This window comes from Chiloscyllium punctatum, chromosome 36, assembly GCF_047496795.1.
Source record: "Chiloscyllium punctatum isolate Juve2018m chromosome 36, sChiPun1.3, whole genome shotgun sequence".
Taxonomy (NCBI): Eukaryota; Metazoa; Chordata; class Chondrichthyes; order Orectolobiformes; family Hemiscylliidae; genus Chiloscyllium; species Chiloscyllium punctatum.
This window is the reverse complement of record NC_092774.1, coordinates 72,991,286-73,011,647: the sequence shown is the minus strand read 5'-3', so window position 1 is coordinate 73,011,647 and position 20,362 is coordinate 72,991,286. Positions and strand designations below refer to the sequence as shown.

The 20,362-nt window shown below is 47.3% G+C and overlaps 1 non-coding gene across 1 annotated transcript; it reads left to right on the top strand.

The window, feature by feature from the left end:
- The first annotated feature begins 17,244 nt into the window (after positions 1-17,244).
- Positions 17,245-17,316, top strand: trnae-uuc (transfer RNA glutamic acid (anticodon UUC)). The gene has a single exon. It is a non-coding gene; the product is annotated as a tRNA-Glu (tRNA).
- The last annotated feature ends 3,046 nt before the right edge of the window (positions 17,317-20,362 follow it).

Here is a 20,362-nt window from a genome sequence, read left to right as displayed (position 1 = left end):
TGGCCTTCAGCAGTTCTTCCCACCTGCTGAGACACCAGTGGGTCCACACTGAGGAGAGGCCGTTCTTCTGCCCCGAGTGCAGGGAGGGCTTTGCTCTTTCTTCCGACCTACTGGCCCATTGGTTGGTCCATATGGGGGAGAGATCGTTCAGTTGCCTTAAGGGCAGGAAGGCCTTCAGCAATTCCTCAGCCCTGCGGAGACACTAGTCCGTCCAAACCGGGGAGAAGCCGTTCTCCTTCCCGAGTGTCGGAAGAGCTTTACCCGCTCCTCCACACTGCTGAAGAACCAGCTGATCCACCCGGAGGTGGGTCCGGAGGGTGTTGGCGGAGGGGTTGGGGCCATTCTGCTGCCCTGAGTGCGGGAAGCCCTTCAGCAGTTCCTCCGCCCTGCTGAAGCACCAGTGTGTCCACAATGGGGAGAGGCCCTTCAGCTCGCCCGAATGTGGAAAGAGGTTCATATTTTCCTGCAACTGTCGGAAGCACCAGCAGGGGCACCAACGCTCCCAGCAACCAGATCCCACCAGTGACGCTGCCTTGGGTCACCCCCCAGGGCTCAACATCCTGCCAGTCCTGACAGTTGGTGCAGTGGGAGAATAGGTGAGCTGTTTTTGTTTTCTGCTGGACTGCAATTGCCTCCCCTACACACCACAACCATAACCCCATGGTGGTTCAGGGATTGCACTGCTGTCTCATGGCACCAAGAACCCAGGAATAATTCCACCCTTCGGGGTCTGTGTGCAATTTAGGGAGGGTAGGAAAATGGATCTGACTGGGTTACTCTTCGGAAGATCAGTGCAGATGTGTTGGGCTGAAGGACCTGTTTCCACATTGTAGGAGTTCAACCATACGATGAGCTTTTCTTTCAGTGGACACTGCTGCTCAATGAGCCCGGGACTCCACATTGCCAAATGAAATGATCCAGAGAAACCTAAGACCGCAAGACCATCGGAGCAGAAGTTAAGCCATTCGGCCCGTCGAGTCTACTCTGTCATTCGTTAGTGACAAATGTAGTGCAGATGAGATTAGCTTCCGTGTGAAACAGGCCATTTGTCCCAACAAGTCCACACCGACCCTCCGAAGAGTAACCCATCCAGACCCATTTCCCTCTGACTAATGTACCTACCTCTACGGGCAAGGAAGCATGGCCAAAGACCTGCACATGTTTGGTTTATGGAAGAAAACAGGATCACCCAGAGAAAACCCACGCAAACTCTGGGAGAAAGTGCAAACTCCTCACATCCAGTCACCAAAGGCTGCAATCAAACCTGGGCCCCCGGCACCGTGAGGCTGCAGTGGTATCCACTGAGCCACTACATACTGCAAGCCGAAGCTGGCAAGCAGCAGTTTGGGAGAATACAGCAAGCCAGGCAGCCCAAGATTGTGGAGTAGTCAGCGTTTTGGGTATTAACCCTTCTTCCGGACTGAAAAGTTGACTTCTCTGTGAGAAATGATTTACGGGAATGTTAGAACATAGAACATAGAACATAGAACAATACAGCAGAACAGGCCCTTCGGCCCACGATGTTGTGCCGAACTTCTATCCTAGATTAAGCACCCATCCATGTACCTATCGAAATGCCGCTTAAAGGTCGCCAATGAATCTGACTATACCACTCCCTCGGGCAGCGCATTCCATGCCCCCACCACTCTCTGGGTAAAGAACCCACCCCTGACATCTCCCCTATACCTTCCATCCTTCACCTTAAATTTATGTCCCCTTGTCACACTCTGTTGTACCCGGGGAAAAAGTTTCTGACTGTCTACTCTATCTATTCCTCTGATCATCTTATAAACCTCGATCAAGTCACCCCTTATCCTTCGCCGTTCCAACGAGAAAAGGCTGAGAACTCTCAACCTATCCTCGTACGACCTACTCTCCATTCCAGGCAACATCCTGGTAAATCTTCTCTGCACCCTCTCCAAAGCTTCCACATCTTTCCTAAAGTGAGGCGACCAGAACTGCACACAGTACTCCAAATGTGGCCTAACCAAAGTCCTGTACAGCTGCAACATCACCTCACGACTCTTGAATTCAATCCCTCTGCTAATGAACGATAATACTCCATAGGCCTTCTTACAAACTCTATCCACCTGAGTGGCAACCTTCAAAGATCTATGTACATAGACCCCAAGATCCCTCTGTTCTTCCACCTGACCAGGAACCCTACCATTAACCCTGTATTCCGCATTCTTATTTGTTCTTCCAAAATGGACAACCTCACACTTGGCAGGGTTGAACTCCATCTGCCACTCCTCAGCCCAGCTCTGCATCATATCTAAGTCCCTCTGCAGCCGACAACAGCCCTCCTCACTGTCCACAACTCCACCTATCTTTGTATCATCTGCAAATTTACTGACCCACCCTTCGACTCCCTCCTCTAAGTCATTAATAAAAATTACAAACAGCAGAGGACCCAGAACTGATCCCTGCGGAACTCCACTTGTAACTGGATTCCATGCTGAATATTTACCATCTACCACCACTCTCTGACTTCGACCGGTTAGCCAGTTTTCTATCCAATTGGCCAAATTTCCCTCTATCCCATGCCTCCTGACTTTCCGCATAAGCCTACCATGGGGAACCTTATCAAATGCCTTACTAAAATCCATGTACACTACATCCACTGCTCTACCCTCATCCACATGCTTGGTCACCTCCTCGAAGAATTCAATAAGACTTGTAAGGCAAGACCTACCCTTCACAAATCCGTGCTGGCTGTCCCTAATCAAGCAGTGTCTTTCCAGATACTCGTAAATCCTATCCCTCAGTACCCTTTCCATTACTTTGCCTACCACAGAAGTAAGGCTAACTGGCCTGTAATTCCCGGGGTTATCCCTATTCCCTTTTTTGAACAGGGGCACAACATTCGCTACTCTCCAGTCCCCTGGTACCACCCCAGTTGCCAGTGAAGACGAGAAGATCATTGCCAACGGTACTGCAATTTCCTCTCTTGCTTCCCACATAATCCTAGGATATATCCCGTCAGGCCCGGGGGACTTGTCTATCCTCAAGTTGTTCAAAATGTCCAACACATCTTCCTTCCTAACAGGTATCTCTTCTAGCTTATCAGTCCGTTTCACACTCTCCTCTTCAACAATACGGTCCCTCTCGTTCGTAAATACTGAAGAGAAGTACTTGTTCAAGACCTCTCCTATCTCTTCCGACTCAATACACAGTCTCCCACCACTGTCCTTGATCGGACCTACCCTCGTTCTCGTCATTCTCAGGTTTCTCACATACGCATAGAATGCCTTGGGGTTATCCTTGATCCTATCCGCCAGGGATTTTTCATGCCCTCTCTTAGCTCTCCTAATCCCTTTCTTCAGGTCCCTTCTGGCTATCCTGTATCCCTCCACTGCTCTGTCTGAACCTTGTTTCCTCAACCTTATGTAAGCCTCCTTCTTCCTCTTTACTAGACATTCAACCTCCCTCGTCAACCAAGGCTCCCTCACACGACCATTTCTTTCCTGCCTGATCGGTACATACATATCAAGGACACGTCGTATCTGCTCCTTGAAAAAGTCCCACATTTCCACCACATCCTTCCCTGACAGCCTATGCTCCCAATGTTGTAGGAGGTTGGAGGATTTGAGCTACAGGGAGAGGCTGAATAGGCTGGGGCTGTTTTCACTGGACCATCAGAGGCAGAAGAGTGACCTAATAGACGTTACAAATTCATGGGAGGAATGGACAGTGTAATAGACAAGGCCTTTTCCCTGGGATGGGGGAGCCCAGAACTAGAGGGCAGAGGTTTAGGGTAAGAGGCAAAATATATTAAATGGACAACTTCTTCATGCAGTGGGTAGTACATATATGAAATGAGCTGCCAGAGTATATGGGTCAGGTGCTGTAAAATGGGACTAGATTAATTTAGGATATCAGGCCAGCATGGACAAGTTGGACCGAAGGGTCTGTTTCCACGCTGTACGTGTCTCTGACTACTGGTCCTGATGTAACTTTAAAATATAGTCCAAGTAACTTTGAATCGTTCAATCTTGTTGAGCTCACCTCCTGAAAAGTTTCAGATGAATCCCTCTGAGAGATACTGTTTAAACATGCTGAGTTGGACAAAGTATCCCATCAAGTTCAACACAAACCCAGAGATGAAGAAGTCAGAAGTCAGAACATCAAGGGGACCAAAACTGAGAGAGATCTAGGGTTGCGGGTTAGTAGCTCCGAGAAAATGGAGTTGTGGGTAGACGGGGTGGTGAAGAAGGCTTTTGGCATGCTTGCTTTCATTGTTCAGAGCATTGAGCACAGGAGTTAGGACGTCTTGTTGCAGCTGTCACACATGCCACACAACAACGATCGGCGTGACACTGCCCCCCCCCCCCCTCTGACTGGCTGTCCCTTTGAATATCTGGGGGAAGATCAGACCCACCTGCCTGTTTTTGGCTCATATGTACTTATCCAAATAATTTTAAACATTGTAACATTACCTGCATCCACCACTTCCTCTGACAGTTCATTCTACACACGAACCACCTTGAATGTAAAAAACGTTGCCCCCCTCCGTCATTTTTAAATCTTCTTCATCTCATCTTAAAAATATACTCCCAGACTTTGAAATCCCCGACACTTCAGGAAAAGACACTGGTTATTCACCTTATCTTTGTCCCTCATGACTTCATAAACCTCCATAACCTCCACCCTCAACCTTCTACACTCCAGTGAAAAAAAGTCCCAGCCTATTCCATCCTTAAATCATTCTGGCAACATCATAGTTAAAAATGGTTAGCTTTAAGAATTGACTGAAAGGGGAGTGAACACTCAACCAGCTGATAGTGGATCTGAAATCACATGTAGATCAGATTCGGACAGCAGGAAATCAGATAAGTTTTTACAATAAACCATAACAGTTTTATCATTAGACTCTTAATTCCAGACTTATATTGAATTCAGATACCACCATCTGCCGTGACAGGTTTTGAACCCAGGTCCCCAGAACATTACCTGGGTGAATAGCCTGGTGAGAATAAAGTCGGCCATCGCCCCCCCTGGACGCATTGCCTTATTGTGTTTAGAGGTAACAAAGGAGCAAGAGGTTTAGCAGCTGCTAAGTTGTTGATGTTACACAAGGGAACATCAGCACTCTCAGTCATAGCACATACTGAAGACAGGACCCTGATTCAGAGGTAAGGGCTCGGGAACCATAAGAAATAGGAACAGGAAAATGCCATTCAACCACTTCAGCCTGCTTCTCCATTCAGTAGGATTGTGGCTGATCTGACATTCTCCACATCCACTTTCCTGCCTTTTTCCTGTAACTGTTCATCCCCCGTCTGATCACGAATCTATTGATCCGAGTTTTAAATGTGACATGAAGGCTGTCAACAGCGTTACTTGGATGTCGGAGTGGGGGTGGGGGGGGGCTCAGGTCGAACTTGGGGACTAAAACAATGGCTTCACACTTCACAATATTTAACTAAGGGAATGTTTATAGTTTATAGATAAAAATTCCTGAAGAAGGGCTCATCCCCGAAACGTCGATTCTCCTGCTCCTTGGATGCTGCCTGATCTGCTGTGCTTTTCCAGCAACACATTTTCATCTCTGATCTCCAGCATATGCAGTCCTCACTTTCTCCTAGAGAATCCCATGGAGTCTCACACAGTGACACAGATGTACAGCACGGAAACAGACCCCCTGGTCCAACTTGCTCACCCGTCTATAGTTCCCTGGCTTTTCCTTACTACCGTTCTTAAATAGTGGCACCATGTTAGTCACCCTCTTGCCTTCGGCCCCTCACCTGTGACTATGGATGATACAAATATCTCAGTGAGAGGCCCAGCAATCACTTCCCCAGTTTCCCACAGAGTTCTAGGTTCCTCCTGATCAGGTCCTTGGGATTTATCCACTTTTACGCATTTCAGCAATTTCTCACCGGTAATGTGGACATTTTTTCAACATGTCACCATCTACTTTCTCACATTCTATATCTTCCATGCTCTTCTCCACAGTAAACACTGATGCATAATATCCGTTCAGTATTCGCTCCCCACACCCCTCCTCCCCCGATCTACTGCAGCTCCACACAAAGGCCGCCTTGCTGATCTTTGAGGGGCCCTATTCTCTCCCTTGTTATCCTTTTGCCCTTAACGTATTTATAAAAACCCTTTGGGTTATCCTTAACTCTATTTGCCAAAGCTATCTCATGTCCCCTTTTTGCCCTCATGATTTCTCTCTTAAGTATGCTCGTACTGCCTTTATTCTCTTAGGATTCACTGGATCTCTCTGTCGATACCTGACGTATGCATCCTTCTTGATCTTAACCAAAATCTCAATTTCTCTGGTCATCCAGCATTCCCTACACCTACCAACCTTTCCTTTCACCCGAACAGGAATATACTGTGTGTGGACTCTTGTTATCTCATATTTGAAGGATTCCCATTTTCCAGCAGTCCTTTAACCTGCGAACAACTGCCCCTAATCAGCTTTTGAAAGATCTTGCCAAATACCTGAATCTTCCTCCAATTTAGAACTTCAACCTTTAGATCTGATATATTATTTTCAATCACTATTCTAATGTTAATAGAATTATGGTTGCTGGCCCTTAGGTTTTGCACCCTCGCCAGTATGTACATCCACATTGTGAATTAGAAAATTTCCTTGTACACACTGAACAAATTTCTCTATTTGGCGGATAAGTAAATGGGCAGGAGTTATACCTTGGGTCCACTCTTCCTTTATTCCCAACAACCCTAACCCCATTCCCACCCCAATAGTCCAACGGCACTTTACCTTGCAACTGCCAAATTTGTGACACCAGCCCATTTACCTGCTCCCTCCTCACAATCCAAGGGCCCAAACTTACCTTCCAGGTGAAGCAGCACTTTACCTGCTCTTCCCACAACCCAGTCTACTGCATTTGCTGCTCACAATGTGGTCTCATCTACAATGGGGAAAACGATGCATGAACTGTGTGACTGCTGCACAGAACATCTACGTTCTGCCCACAAAAAGACCTTAGCTTCCAGTTGCCTGCCAATTCCACACCCCACCCTGTTCCCTGGCCAACATCTCTGTCTCAGGTTTGCTGTAGTGTTCCAGCGAAGCTCAGCACCAACAGAACGAAGAGCACCGAATATTACACTTTGGGGACCATACATCCCTCCGGTCCCAATATCGAATTCAATAATCCTAGGGCCTGAAATCCTTAGTATCCTCGTCCTTTCCACACACACCAAGCCTTGTTATCACATAGTCTGTCATTACACACTGCCTATTCTTAGCCACGAACAGTCTCCATTCACCCTCCCACACGGATGGTTATCAATTCCCTTTCATGTCCAACAGTTCTTCCCTCGCTTTGGGCTCTGTCCTGATCTATCATTTACTATATCCGCCTTCCTCCCACAATATCTCCTGCATATAAACCAACGTTTTCCCGATCACCATCTGTTCTGTGGAAGGATCACCGGCAACTCCTGTTTTTTTTTGTTTCTGATATACAGCACCCGCAGTTCTTTCAGCTTTTTATTCAGGTAGAGTTGGAAATTGTTTCGAGAGACAAAAGGAGAGGGGGGTGGAGAGAGAACAGACATGAACTGTTCATCTCCATTGTTACTCATAACATAAAATCATTGTAGTGCGATCACTTCCCTGAAGGATCAATAGAGGAGATGGGCAGTCCGTGAGTTTGTGACGCAACGTTAGCGCGTTTGACTTCAGATCAGAATGCTGTGTGTTCAAATCCCGTGCCGCTTCCTGTCACCAACTTCGTACACTTCAAATTAAGAAAAGCGTAAGTTTGCTAGAGGCATCTGTTGAGCCAAGTCTTCTTTGCGGAAACTTTCGATCACACCGGAATCTTTGCTGTCAGTTTGATTTGTGAACACGGTGTCAGGGAGGTGGTGTGTCCATTGTTTGGGTAAATGCTCAGCTCCCCGCAATGTGTGAAGTTAAACGCAAACTGATCATCCCGGGATTGATACACAAAGCCGCTTCGTTCAGTTAGTTACAGTGCGGTGTGAGTAAAATTGGACAGATATTTTTACAAAATAATCCAGAGACTCCCAGCTTTATGTTTCAATCTATCAGGAGAGTGACAGCGAGTTCAGATAGAAATATTTCCCACCAACAGCAAATCCTTTCCTCTCACTGGACACAGTTCAAATTATCTTTATTCAACAGAAGGAGTGGGAACTACAGTCTGACGGCCTCTCTCCACATTAACGGTGAGCCTGAATTTTATAAACGGTGTCAGTAAAATCGAATGGCGGACACTGATTTGGTCCAGTCGATTTTTTTGCCAAGCGTAATTCACCGAGAGGATTCTGCTGTGTGAAACAGCGTGGGGAATTACTGCAGGGCCTCCTGCGCATGGAACACACCGCAACTGATGTGTTTCACCTTCACCAGTTAATTCCTATCTCGGAGAAGAGAGGTTTGATGATTCGGATCATAGCAGCCAGACAGAGAACAGGAGAAGAGCACTCAGACCTTCACAAGCTTGTCACCACAGCTGGGTCATCGTGGCCCGTGTATCAGTATGGGATAGTAATCTGCATCCACTGACTGGAAGCACAGCAAATTGGAGTGCAGGTGGGACTGTCACACAGGAGAAAACGGCTTCGACCTATCAACTGGAGTGATTCCCAATGCGCAACTCCGCTCACCTCAACTGAATAACTGTAAACGAATTACTCAGTGATTCAAAGGAGTACTCGGTTTTGAATTTGCGTTGTGGCATATACCTTCGAGAATGATGTCAAAACAACTTCATTGCTGTGATGGAGTATCCTGTTGGGCAGAATATAGCCTTTGTCAAATTTCCTACGTTCTGTTCGTCCAACTCCGATTTCACTCAGAATCACGAAATGTGTGACAGCGCAGACTGAGGCCATGCAGCCCACCTTAGCTCTGCTGGCTCAACACAATATATAAATAAGTGTCTCATTCTGTCGCCTTCTCCCTGTAAATCTGCACATTGTTGCATTGAACATGCCCACCGAATTCCCTTTTGTGTCCATTGAATCTGCCTCTTTGTCACTGGCAGACAGCCACTTACTATCCCCACGCCCTGTGCGAAAACAGTCTTCCTAATGTCACTTTTACTTATTTTCCTGATGACTTTCAATCTCTGCCAAATCGTTCTCGATCCATCCAGGCCTGTGAGCAGTTTCACTGCATTAATTCCTCTGTCTAAAACCCTCATGACGTGGAAAACTTCAATCAGCCGAGCTTTCAGCCTTCTGTTCACCAAAACAACTGCCCCAACTTTCCAATCTACCTTCATGACTGACATTCCTTGTACACAGTACCATTCACGTTAACCTCTTCAGCGCCGTCTGCAATCACTTCACTTCCCCGCTTCCTGAAGTATCACCCTCAGAATTGAGCGTAATACAGGTGGAGGATTCATTCAGACTCGGATTGCGCGGGCGAAAAGTCTGCAAGACTTGTTCTCACTTTGAGCAAGTGTTTCCCTTCGCCGTGTTCTCTGCAATGATACCTCTGTCCCATTCCTAATTTAGGCAGTCCGATCTGATTTAACGAAGCGGCTTTTTGAGAAAACTGACCCGGCATTTTTGCTCAGGTCAATTTAAGAAATGAGGGTTCGCCTGGGATTGGAACCCGGCACCTCCCACCCGTCTGTATAAGCTAGAAAACCCAAAGCTAGCATCATACCCCAAGACCAATGAGTCAAAAATCATGTGCGTACCCACATCCTGAAGCAACTGGGAATTGCTCAGTACGAAATACATTGAACATTGCTCCCAGAATTACAAGTAGCAATGAGTTTCAAGAACATCTACTCCTCTTTCTGTCTCCCTGCTCCCAGGACGCTGCTGTTTGTCCCGTCCCCAGGAATGAACCATTTCGTTTCTACTTACAAGCTGTGCTGGTGGAAGGCAGAGACAATTCGCTCTTCTGCTCGCTCACACTATTACGTGAGGCAGGAGAAGTTAGTTACAGTCATGCGTAGGAAATGGGCAACTTTGAGCTCGTTCCAAAGGTGTTTTTAATGGAGAGACAGAAAGATGCTGTGCTGTCGGGACAGAGAGAAATGGACACCGGAGACTCTTCCCTCAGGTAAATTGATATGAGTGCATTTTTGTGCAGCCTGCATGGTGTTCAGAATTTGTCTTGACACAGCAATCCTGCAGAGAGTCTTTTCTTACACGGGCGTTGGTTTCTTTACTGCAGGAAATGGACTAAAACAGCAAGTCATGTGTTTCAACTTCACCGGTTCATTGCCATCTGAGCGAAGAGGTTTAAAACTTGAGATCAGAACATACAGACAGAAAACTGGACAAGACAACTCAGAGCTCCACAAGTGTGCCAGCGCAACTGTGTAAATTTGAATTGTGTATCGATGTACATACTTAACTCAGATGCCCGAAGTTTTGGGAAGCAGATGACAAGACAAGGAACATACCAGAGCGCCGTTATACGGGAAAGCTGCTAAAGACGACATTGAGTGAAGAGGAGAAAATGGTTTCGCTTCTGGCTTATGATCCCAGCATGCACCCGCTGTGCCATTCTCCTGCTTTTCGAGAGATGTATTCAGCTTTTCATCGGGCGTGTGACTTGCATGTTCGAGAATGACGTCAAAAGATCTTCACTGCTGTAATGTCATGTGCTTTTGTGCAGACATGTCGCCGATGTGCAAATATAAATTCAGAGAGTAATGTACATTGGAGACTCTGAGCCAGCTGAAACTTGCTCAGTGTGAAATGCATTCCACATTGCTCCAAGAATTGCAAGCAGCAGAGTTTCCAGAACATTTGCTTGTCATTCTGTACCCGGGGCGCTGATGTTTGTCTCATCCCCAGGAACTGGACTATCTTCACTGGCGGATAATGAAACAAATTTGTTCCTAGTTGCAAGCTGTTCTGGGGGCGGGGGTGGGGGTGGGAGGGAAGAGTCCATTCGCTCTTCTACTCTCTCTCTCAATCCCTTGGGGTGAGAGGTATCAGTTACACTCGTGCATGGGAAGTGAGCAACTTTGATTGTGAACTTGCTCCAAAGGCCTCTTATTGGAGAGATAGAAAGATGCTGTGCTGGCGGATCAGAGAGAAATGGACACCAAAGACACTTCCCTCAGATAAATTCATATGAATACATTGTTGTGCAGCCTGCTTGGTGTTCAGAAATCGTCTTCACGCAGCAATCTTACGGAAAGTCTTTTGCAAAGTGGGCATCGCTTTCTTTGCTGCGACCGCGCAACAGTTAACATATGAGCCCTAAGTGTCCCAGATGAAGAGAATCCGAGAGAAACCTTCCCTCACTGAGAGTCATCCCCACGGCCCTGAGCTGAGGGACTGCAGGCGGTCCAACTCGGAAAGGACGGTTAAAAATGAACGTTGTTTCTCCCTCAGTTTGTCTGTCCCAGAGTCAGGCATTGGGACAGCATAAACGTGTAGCATCATTCTCCCGCCGACAGAGGCGGTTCAGCCCATCGAGTCACGGCAACTTTCTGTTACTTGTCTCTCTCTCTGAGGTTATTTACAATCGGTGATATCTGTTCTAATAGTAAGGGACAGTTTCTGACATGATTGTCATTCACGTCCGACCCGGTGTGGCGAATTACTGCATGGAATAGACGAAACCGCAAGGCATGGGTTTCAACTTTATCATCTCATTGGTATCTCAGAGAAGTGGATTTGTGAATCAATTCATAGGAAACTGACAAAGAACAGGAGAAGACCACTCAGACCTCCAAAAAGCATGTTACTTGACCCTTGTGAGGTTCACGAGTGCATTGGTATGATATAGGGCATTCAGACACTCAGACACTCAGGAAGTAGGTGCAAAGGCAAGATACAGAACAGAGTACAGCACCATTACAAAAGGAAGCTGCTCAAGGAGACATCGAGCAACAGCAGAGGATGGTTTCGATCCATCGAACTCTGCGTTATGGACCCAGCACGCTCCCGTTTTCCACAGGTCCCTTCCGCCATTTGTCCGGCGCGCTGCAGGCATGTTCGAGCCTGATGTCAAAGATCTCCACTGCTGTCTTGTAATATGGTGTTGCGCAGACGCATGGAGGCTGTGTAAATATAATCTTTTTTCTCACTTCCCACATTCTGTTGGTCGAACTGTGATTTCACTCTGAATCACAGCCTGTTTCACAGTGCAGACGGACGCCATGCGACCCACCTTCGCTCTGCTGGTTCGACGCAGTAAGTTAAGGTGTATCTCTATTCATATCATTTGCTTGCCTTTACGTGTTTTTCTGCATATTGTTACTTTAAACATGACCACCGAATTCCGTTATGCGTCTATTGAATCTGCCTCTTTGTCAATGTCAGGTGTTTCGCTGACCCTAACCACACCCTTCCTAATATCACTTTTAGTTCTTTTCCTCATGAGTTTAAAACTGCCGAATCATTGCCGATCCTTTCAGGCGTGGGAGCATTTTAACTGCATTACTTTCTCTGTCTGGACCCCGCATGACTTGGAAAGCTTCAATCAGGTCAGATTTCAAACTTCTGTTCTCCGAGGAGAGCTGTCCTAATTTTCCAAACTACCCTCATCGCTGATATTCCTTGTACACGGCACCACTGACCTCAACGCAATAGTACATCATTTCACCTCCGTGCTTTCTGCTCCAAGCAGCCTAAGCTAGTTTTGCGAAGGTGCTTTTTGAGAAAGTTAACCGGGCACTCTTACATAAACCAGGAAACGCGGGTTGGTCTGAGATTTGAACCGGGGCCCTCCGGTAAGACTGTACACGAGATGACTCAAAGCGAGAATCGTACCCACCAACCAACGAGCAGCACAAGCACCAGCACAGCACTCCCACTCCACCTCTTCAACCAGTTGAGTCTTGCTCAGTGTGAAACACGTTTGAGATTGCTCGAAGAATTGCAAGCAGCAAAGAGTTTCCAGAACAGCTGTTCCTCATTCTGTCTCCCTGCTGCTGTTTGACCCGGGCCCTCTCCACCATTTTGTTTCTAAACTTTTCTCGAACACCGGAGTGACCAGTGACAAGCATTGCCCTCCTCAACACAGGACACAGAGAACAACAGAAGACCACTCAGACCTCCACGAGGGTGTCATCTCAACTGTGCATACTGGGCCAGTATATCAATGTGAAATAATTATGTCGAAGGATTTTGGGAAAGAGATGAGAAGGCGAGGCGCAGAACAGTGCGCCATTATACGGGAAAGCTGCTAAAGACGACATTGATTGAAGAGGAGAGATGGTTTCCCTTCTGGGCGATGCTCCCATCACGCACCCGCAGACATATCGCCGTTGTGCAAAGATAAACTCTGTCTAAATTCCCACATTCTGTTTTTTCGAATTGCGATTTCTCCCAATAGCACAAAATTTCAACACTCGCAATGTTCAAACGTTAATAAAGTACTCATAGATATATTTAGCGAACACCTGGAAGAAATTCTTCCAAACTTACCTGGGGAATTTCGGTTTGAGTGCTCTTGAACGTTAGGTAAAAGAAAGGGAAATTTGCCTCGAGGCTGTGTAATGTCGAGATGTGTTCCCCATGTAAACTGATAGTGGTTGACCATCCCAGTGCTTCCCGATGCAGGGTTGCTCTGACACACAGGGAGGTTTCTTTGATAAACTGTCCCGGGGGCTTCCAGCCGCGCTATGATGTCATGGGGCGAGCCCCCCGGTGATTGCCTGCAGTTGCTGTGACACAATAATGATGCTGGCCCCGGGACAGGAATACGAATTGGTTCATGAGTCACGTAGTACGGAGTCAATCTATGGAAAGTTCTTTCAACTTCACGGATTTATATATGAGAGGAGGTAAATGGGCAGGGCTTACACCTCGGGTCCACTCTTCCTTCACTCGCAACACCCCACACCCACCTCCCATTGTCCCAAGGCAATTTCCCCTGGAACCGCCGAATGTGTAACACCTGTCCATTTACCTGCTCCCTCCTGAATATCCAAGGGCTCGAACATACCTTCCAGGTGAAGCAGCACTTTACCTGCACATTTGCCACAACCTAGTCTACTGCATTCGTTGCTCACAGTGTGGTTTCCCCAACGTAGCATGAAGCATAAACAGGGCGACTGCTTCGCAGAACATCTCGGTTCTTCCCGCAAAAAAAGGCCTTGAGCTTCTGGTTGCCAGTCACTTTAACACGCCACCCTGTTCCCTGGCCAATCTCTCTGTCTCAGGCATGCAGCAGTGTTCCAGCAAAGCTCAGCTCCAGATGGAAGACCAACGCCGCATTTTCCACTTGGAGATTCTATAGCCCTCCAGCCTTCAACATCGAGTTCAATATTGTTTGGACCCGAACTCCCCCATGCCCTTAACCCCTACCACACCCACACGAGGCCTTGTTATCACATCGCCTGCGGTTACACACGACTTATTGTTAGCCAGGAACAGTCTCCATTAACAGTTAGTCACCCTCCTACACAGATCGTTATTCACTCCTTTGTCCCTCAAATGTTCTCCCTCTGAACTGGTGGCAAAGAGAGCAATGTGGGCTGATATCCGAGCCAGCTGTTTGTCCCAACTCCAGGAACAGGGCTCTCTCCATTGGCGGATAAATAAACCATTTTGCTGTTGCGTTGACGTGAGGAGACTGTGTAAATATAAACATTTTCAAAATCCCCACCTTCCGTTGGTCGAACTTTGAGTTCACTCTGAATCACAACACGTGTCACAGCGCATTTGGAGGCCCACCTTAGCTCTGCTGGTTCTACAAAGCAAGTAAATTAGAGTCTCTATTTGTATCATTCTCTTGCCTTCTCTCTGTAAATCTCCTCATTGTAACTTTGAACATGACAACCGAATTCCCTTTTGTGTTCTTGAATCTGTCTCTTTGTCACGGTCAGACAGAGATTTACGGATCCGAACCACTCCCTGTGCGAAAATGTTCTCCTTAATGTCACTTTTACTTTTTTTCCAAATACCTTGAAATCTCTGCCGATTTTTTGGTAAATTGAAAGGATTCTCATTCCTGCACATGAGGCTGAATTGATTTAATTTCTAACGCAAAGGACTGCAGATTCTGAGAATCCGAGACAGAAAGAGGAACTGCTGGATAAACTCAGCAGGTTTGGCAGTACCTGTGGGAGAAAACAGAGCTCTGAAATATTGTCTCTGACCTGCTGAGATGCTCCTGCAATTTCTGTTTTTGTTCTTAACTGAAAGTTCATTTCATCTTTCAGGATAAAACAACCAGACTCTCCATTTGCAGATATTTAACCCTTTCGAAACCTGTGAAGTGATTGGATTCAAACAAACCCAGCAATAATTCACACTTTCTCAGCTCCACAGGCAGAGCGACCCGGGAAATGAAGCTGTCAGTGTGGTTCTTTAGTCAGAGTGTTTAATGCGATGGACTTGAGATCTATTGCAGTTTCCCCACGCAGGTGTGAACCTTGCGGACAACAGTTCAGAACTGTCGTCTAAAAGAAAGGGAGGCTGTTTCCCGGTTTCTTCATTAAGATTCAAATCAGTAGAGGGTGAAAGATATTTCACTCACATTGGGACTGGTCGGGAATCTGCAACCCACTGCCTGTCAGGGTGGAACAAGCAGATACCCACAGAGGTGCTATTGAGGCAATGAGTCAAGTATTTGGAAATGAGACTGGAACAGTGAGGGGCTTGAAGTCGTGATCGAAATGAAGCAGGCACCTGAGGATTAATTTTATTTGAGAGTGAAAGACACTGATTCACAAAATTGGGACGATGGAAGGGAAGCATTGACGGTAATTATCTTTGGCCGTTCACCTTGTGAATGTTCCCATTGCTGCGCATGTCCGTGTTAACGTCAAAACTCTGCAGTATGACGGTGTTCGGTACGCACAGGGCCGGGGCGCAATGGACGACGCATCTGACTCAACCTACCTGTTTGAAATGCAGCTCACAGCTTCTTCAAACAGCCCAATTAATCTTTCTCATTGTCCTGAAGCCTGCATAAGGTTTGAATTCCTGATCTGCGGGTACGAGACTCTTTTCACTGTCTCGCGTCAGTAAGTGTTCCTGAGCAAATCAGAGTCACGTCACAGCGCTGTCAGAGGAGGGGAAGCTGAAAGAGCCCCACACGTTGCTCACGCGCACATTTCACTTTCCCCAAATCACCGCCCCAACCACTGCGTCTCCTGGGAGTGGAAAGGGAACAAACACCAAAACTCAGTCTCATATTTGTGAATCTTCCAAAAATGAGAAAACTGTTCATCCCTTCGGATCTTCCATCCTGGGCTAACAGGGGTGATTTTAAATGGCTGTCCAGTCAGTGCCAATTCTTTTTGGCTGAAAGTATCTTCCTTATCTCATCCCAGCATTTCTTGCCACAGAGACCTGTGAGGCAGAGTTCATGTATATATTTCCTTGTATCGTATTTTGTAAATTACATTCGTTTGCTGGTTGTTTGTATCGGGTATTTCAGGTTCATTAGCCGCTGTTTAAGTGTGTTGGTAGGTTTGTGGGCTACCATGATGCTGAGAGGGTTGAGTTGTCTGGATATCATTTAACAGATGTCTTTAATGTAATGTAATGTGGCTCGGGTTTCTGCAGACGCTGCCTCTGCTTGTGTCAGTTTGTTGATGTGAAATCGTCACATTGGGTTTATTGGGTAGGCAAAAGTGCGTATTGCAGATGCTGGAAACCAGAGCTTAGATCAGAGAGGTGCTGGAAAAGCACAGCTTGTCAAACAGCTTCCGAGGAGCAGGAAAATCGACGTTTCGTGCAAAAGACCCTTCATCAGGAATAGAGGCAGGACCCCTCCAAGGTGGAGAGATAAATTGGGGGGGTGGGGGGGTGGTTGCTGGGCCAAAGGTAGCAAAGAGTAAAATAGGTGAATGATGGTGGGGATGGAGGTGACAGGTCAGAGAGGAGGGTGGAGCCGACAGGTGGGAAGGGAGATTGGCCAGTGGGACAGGTCATGAGATCAGTGCTGAGCTGGAAGTTTGGAACTGAGGTAAGGTGGGAGGAGGGGAAATGAGGAAACTGGTGAAGTCCACATTGATGCCCTGGGGTTGAACTGTTCGGAGGCGGAAGATGAGGTGTTCTTCCTCCAGGCGTCGGGTGGGGAGGAAGCAGCGCTGAAGGAGGCCCAGCACCTGCATGTCCTCGGTAGAGTGGGAGGGGTGTTGAAATGTTGGGGAACAGGGCGATGGGGTTGATTAGTGCGGGTGTCCCGGTGATGTGACTCGACTCTCCAATCTTCCCAATGTTGTAGAGATCGCATCGGGAGCAATGGATGCAAAAAATTACATTGGTGGATGCACAGGTGAAAGTCTGCGCCCTGGTTTAGAGTTCCAGGAATCGAAGGAATTTTCAGCAGAGCTACCAGCTGGCATCCATTGCTCCCTGGTGGTCTAGTGGTTAGCATTCGGCGCTTTCACCGCTGCGACCCGGGTTCGATTCCCGGTCAGGGAAGCAATTGTCAGGAGCCATTATAGGCAACATGTTCTTCTTTAATGCGCTGTCCAGTTGTTTATTGATCTTCAGAGTTCCGAGGTGCGACAGCGTGTCGTGGCTCTTTAAAATAGTGTCCTGATGCAGGTTGGTTTGTATCTGTCAGGTTAATTGTTTCTGTAGTTAAGTTCTTGGTTCGCGTGCGTTATTTTCCTGTAGACGGTGTTCTGAATTTACCATTGACTGTTCGCTGTACTGTGACATCTAGAAATGGCACTTTGTTGTTGTTCTCCTCTTTTGTGAATTTTATGCCAGAAAGAATATTATTGATGGTGTTGTATGATTCTTCTAATTTGTTTCATTTTGTGATGAAAAAAGTGTCATCACTGTAGCGGACCTAAAGTTTGGGTTGGATCGTCGGAAGGGCTGTTTGTTCGAGTCTCTGCAGCATTGCTTCTGCTAGGAATCCTGATACTGGTGGTTTCATGGGTATTTCGTTGATTTGTTTGTCGGGCTTGCTACTGAATATGAAGTGGGTGGTAAGGCACAGTTCCACGAGCTTGACAGTGTTATCTTTGCTGATGAAGTTGGTGCTGTGTTTGTGTTTTTAGTTCTTCTAGGAGTGTGTTCAGTTTTCTTTGGCCACGTTGATGTTAATGGATGTGAACAGGTCTGTTATGTCAAAGGACTACATTATTCAATCATCTTCTATCTTGGTGTCTTTGGTAGTCAGGTATTCTTGGATGGAGTAACTGGATGGCGTGAATCTTCGACTTGGTGTTTTAGTCTTCAGTGGAGGCCTTTGACTAGTCTGTATATTGGTGTTCCAAGTAGTGAGACTATGGCCTGAGGGGGGCTCCTGGTTTGAAGAGTAGGAGAACACCAACAAAGTGGCATTCCTCGATGTCACAGTAGAACGAACAGTCAATGGGGAACTTCAAACTAGCGTCGACAGAAAAACAACACATATGGTATATCGTATATTTAAGGAGAACAGGTTCCCAATAAACCCAGTCCGCCGATTTCTCATTGATGTTTCCAAGCTGAATTTCAAAACTTCCGTTTGTCCTTCCATTCTTTCCTGTTTTATTTTGTGGCTTTTGAAAACTTTCCCAATCCTCTGACTGAGTGTTGGAGTTGGGAAGTTATGTTGTGGCTGTACAGGACATTAGTTGGACCACTTTTGGAATATTGTGTGCAATTCTGGTCTCCCTCCAATCAGAAGGATATTGTGAAATTTGAAAGGGTTCTGAAGCACCAGTGGGTCCACAGAGGGGAGAGGACCTTCTGCTGCCCTGAGTGCGGGAAGGCCTTTCGTGATTCCTCTGCCCTGCTGATGCATCAGTTGGTCCACACCGGGGACGGCTGTTCTCTTGCCCTGAGTGCGAGCTGGCCTTCAGCAGTTCTTCCCACCTGCTGAACCACCAGTGGGTCCCCACTGAGGAGAGGTCGTTCTTCTGCCCTGAGTACAGGAAGGGCTTTGCTCTTTCCTCTGACCTACTGGCCCACTGGTGGATCCACATGGGGGAGAGGTCGATCAGTTGCCCTTCGTGCAAGAAGGCCTTCAGCAATTCCTCAGCCTTGCTGTTCCACCAATCCGTCCACACCGGGGAGAAGCCGTTTTCCAGCCCGAGTGCGTGAAGGGCTTTCCCCGCTCCTCCATCCTGCTGAAGCACCAGTGTGTCCACAGCGGAGAGACGCCCTTCAGCTGGCACGAGTGTGGGAAGTGGTTCATGTTTCCCTGCAACTTGCGGAAGCACCTGGGGAAGCACCAGCGGGAGCACCAACGCTCCCAGCAATCAGATCCCACTGGTGTTCTGCCTTGGGTCTCCCCATGGACTGAACCTCCTGTCACTTCTGACAGTGGGTGCTGTGGGAGAGCACGTGAGCTGTTTTTGTTGTCTGCTGGACTGCAATTGCATCCTCCACTCCCCACAACCACAACCTCACAGTGGCTCAGGGGCGTCACGGTGACTCAGTGCTTAGCACTGTTGCCTCATGGCACCCGGAACTCAGGATCAGTTCCACCCTTGGGGGTCTGTGTGCAATTTGTGGAGGGTAGGAAAATGGATATGACTGGGTTACTCTTCGGAGGATCAGTGCAGATGTGTTGGGCTGAAGGACCTGTTTCCACACTGTAGGAGTTCTACGATCCTATGAGCTTTGCTTTGAGTGGACACTGCTGCTCATTAAGACCGCGACTTCAAATTGGCAATGAAATGATCCAGAGAAACCTAAGACCGCAAGATCATCAGAGCAGAAGTTAGGCAATTCGGCCTATCGTGTCTACTCTCCCATTCGTTAGAGTCAAAAAAATTGCAGATGACATTAGCTACAGTGTGGAAACAGGCCATTTGTCCAAACAAGTCCACACCGACCCTTCAAAGAGTAACGCGCCCAGACCCATTTCCCTCTGACTAATGCACCTAACTCTATGGGCAATTATGCATGGCCAATCCACATGACCTGAACATCTTTGGACAGGATCTCCCAGAGAAAACCAGCATAGACACTGGGAAAATGTGCAAACGCCTCACAGAGGGTCACCCAAGTCTTTGATCAAACTTGGGTCCCCGGCACGGTGAGGCTGCAGTGGTAACCACTGAGCCACTACATATTGCAACCCGAAGTCGATAAGCAGGAGATTAGGAGAATACAGCAAGCCAGGTAGCACCAGGATGTGGAGTAGTCAGCGTTTTGGGTATTAACCCTTCTTCAGGACTGAAATGTTGACTTCTGTATGAGAAACAATTTACGGGAATGTTGCTGGGGGTTGGAGGGTTTGAGCTACAGGGAGAGGCTGAATCGCCTGGGGTTGTTTTCACTGGAGCATCGGAGGCAGAGGAGTGACCTAATAGAGGTTACAAATCCATGAGAGGAATGGACAGGGTAATAGACAAGGTATTTTCCCTGGGATGGGGGAGTCCAGGACTAGAGGGCATAGGTTGAGGGTGAGAGGCGAAATATATTAAAGGGACAACTTCTTCATGCAGAGGGTGGTACATATATGAAATAAGCTGCCACATGATAAAGGTGAGGTGCTGTCAAATGGGAGTAGATTAATATA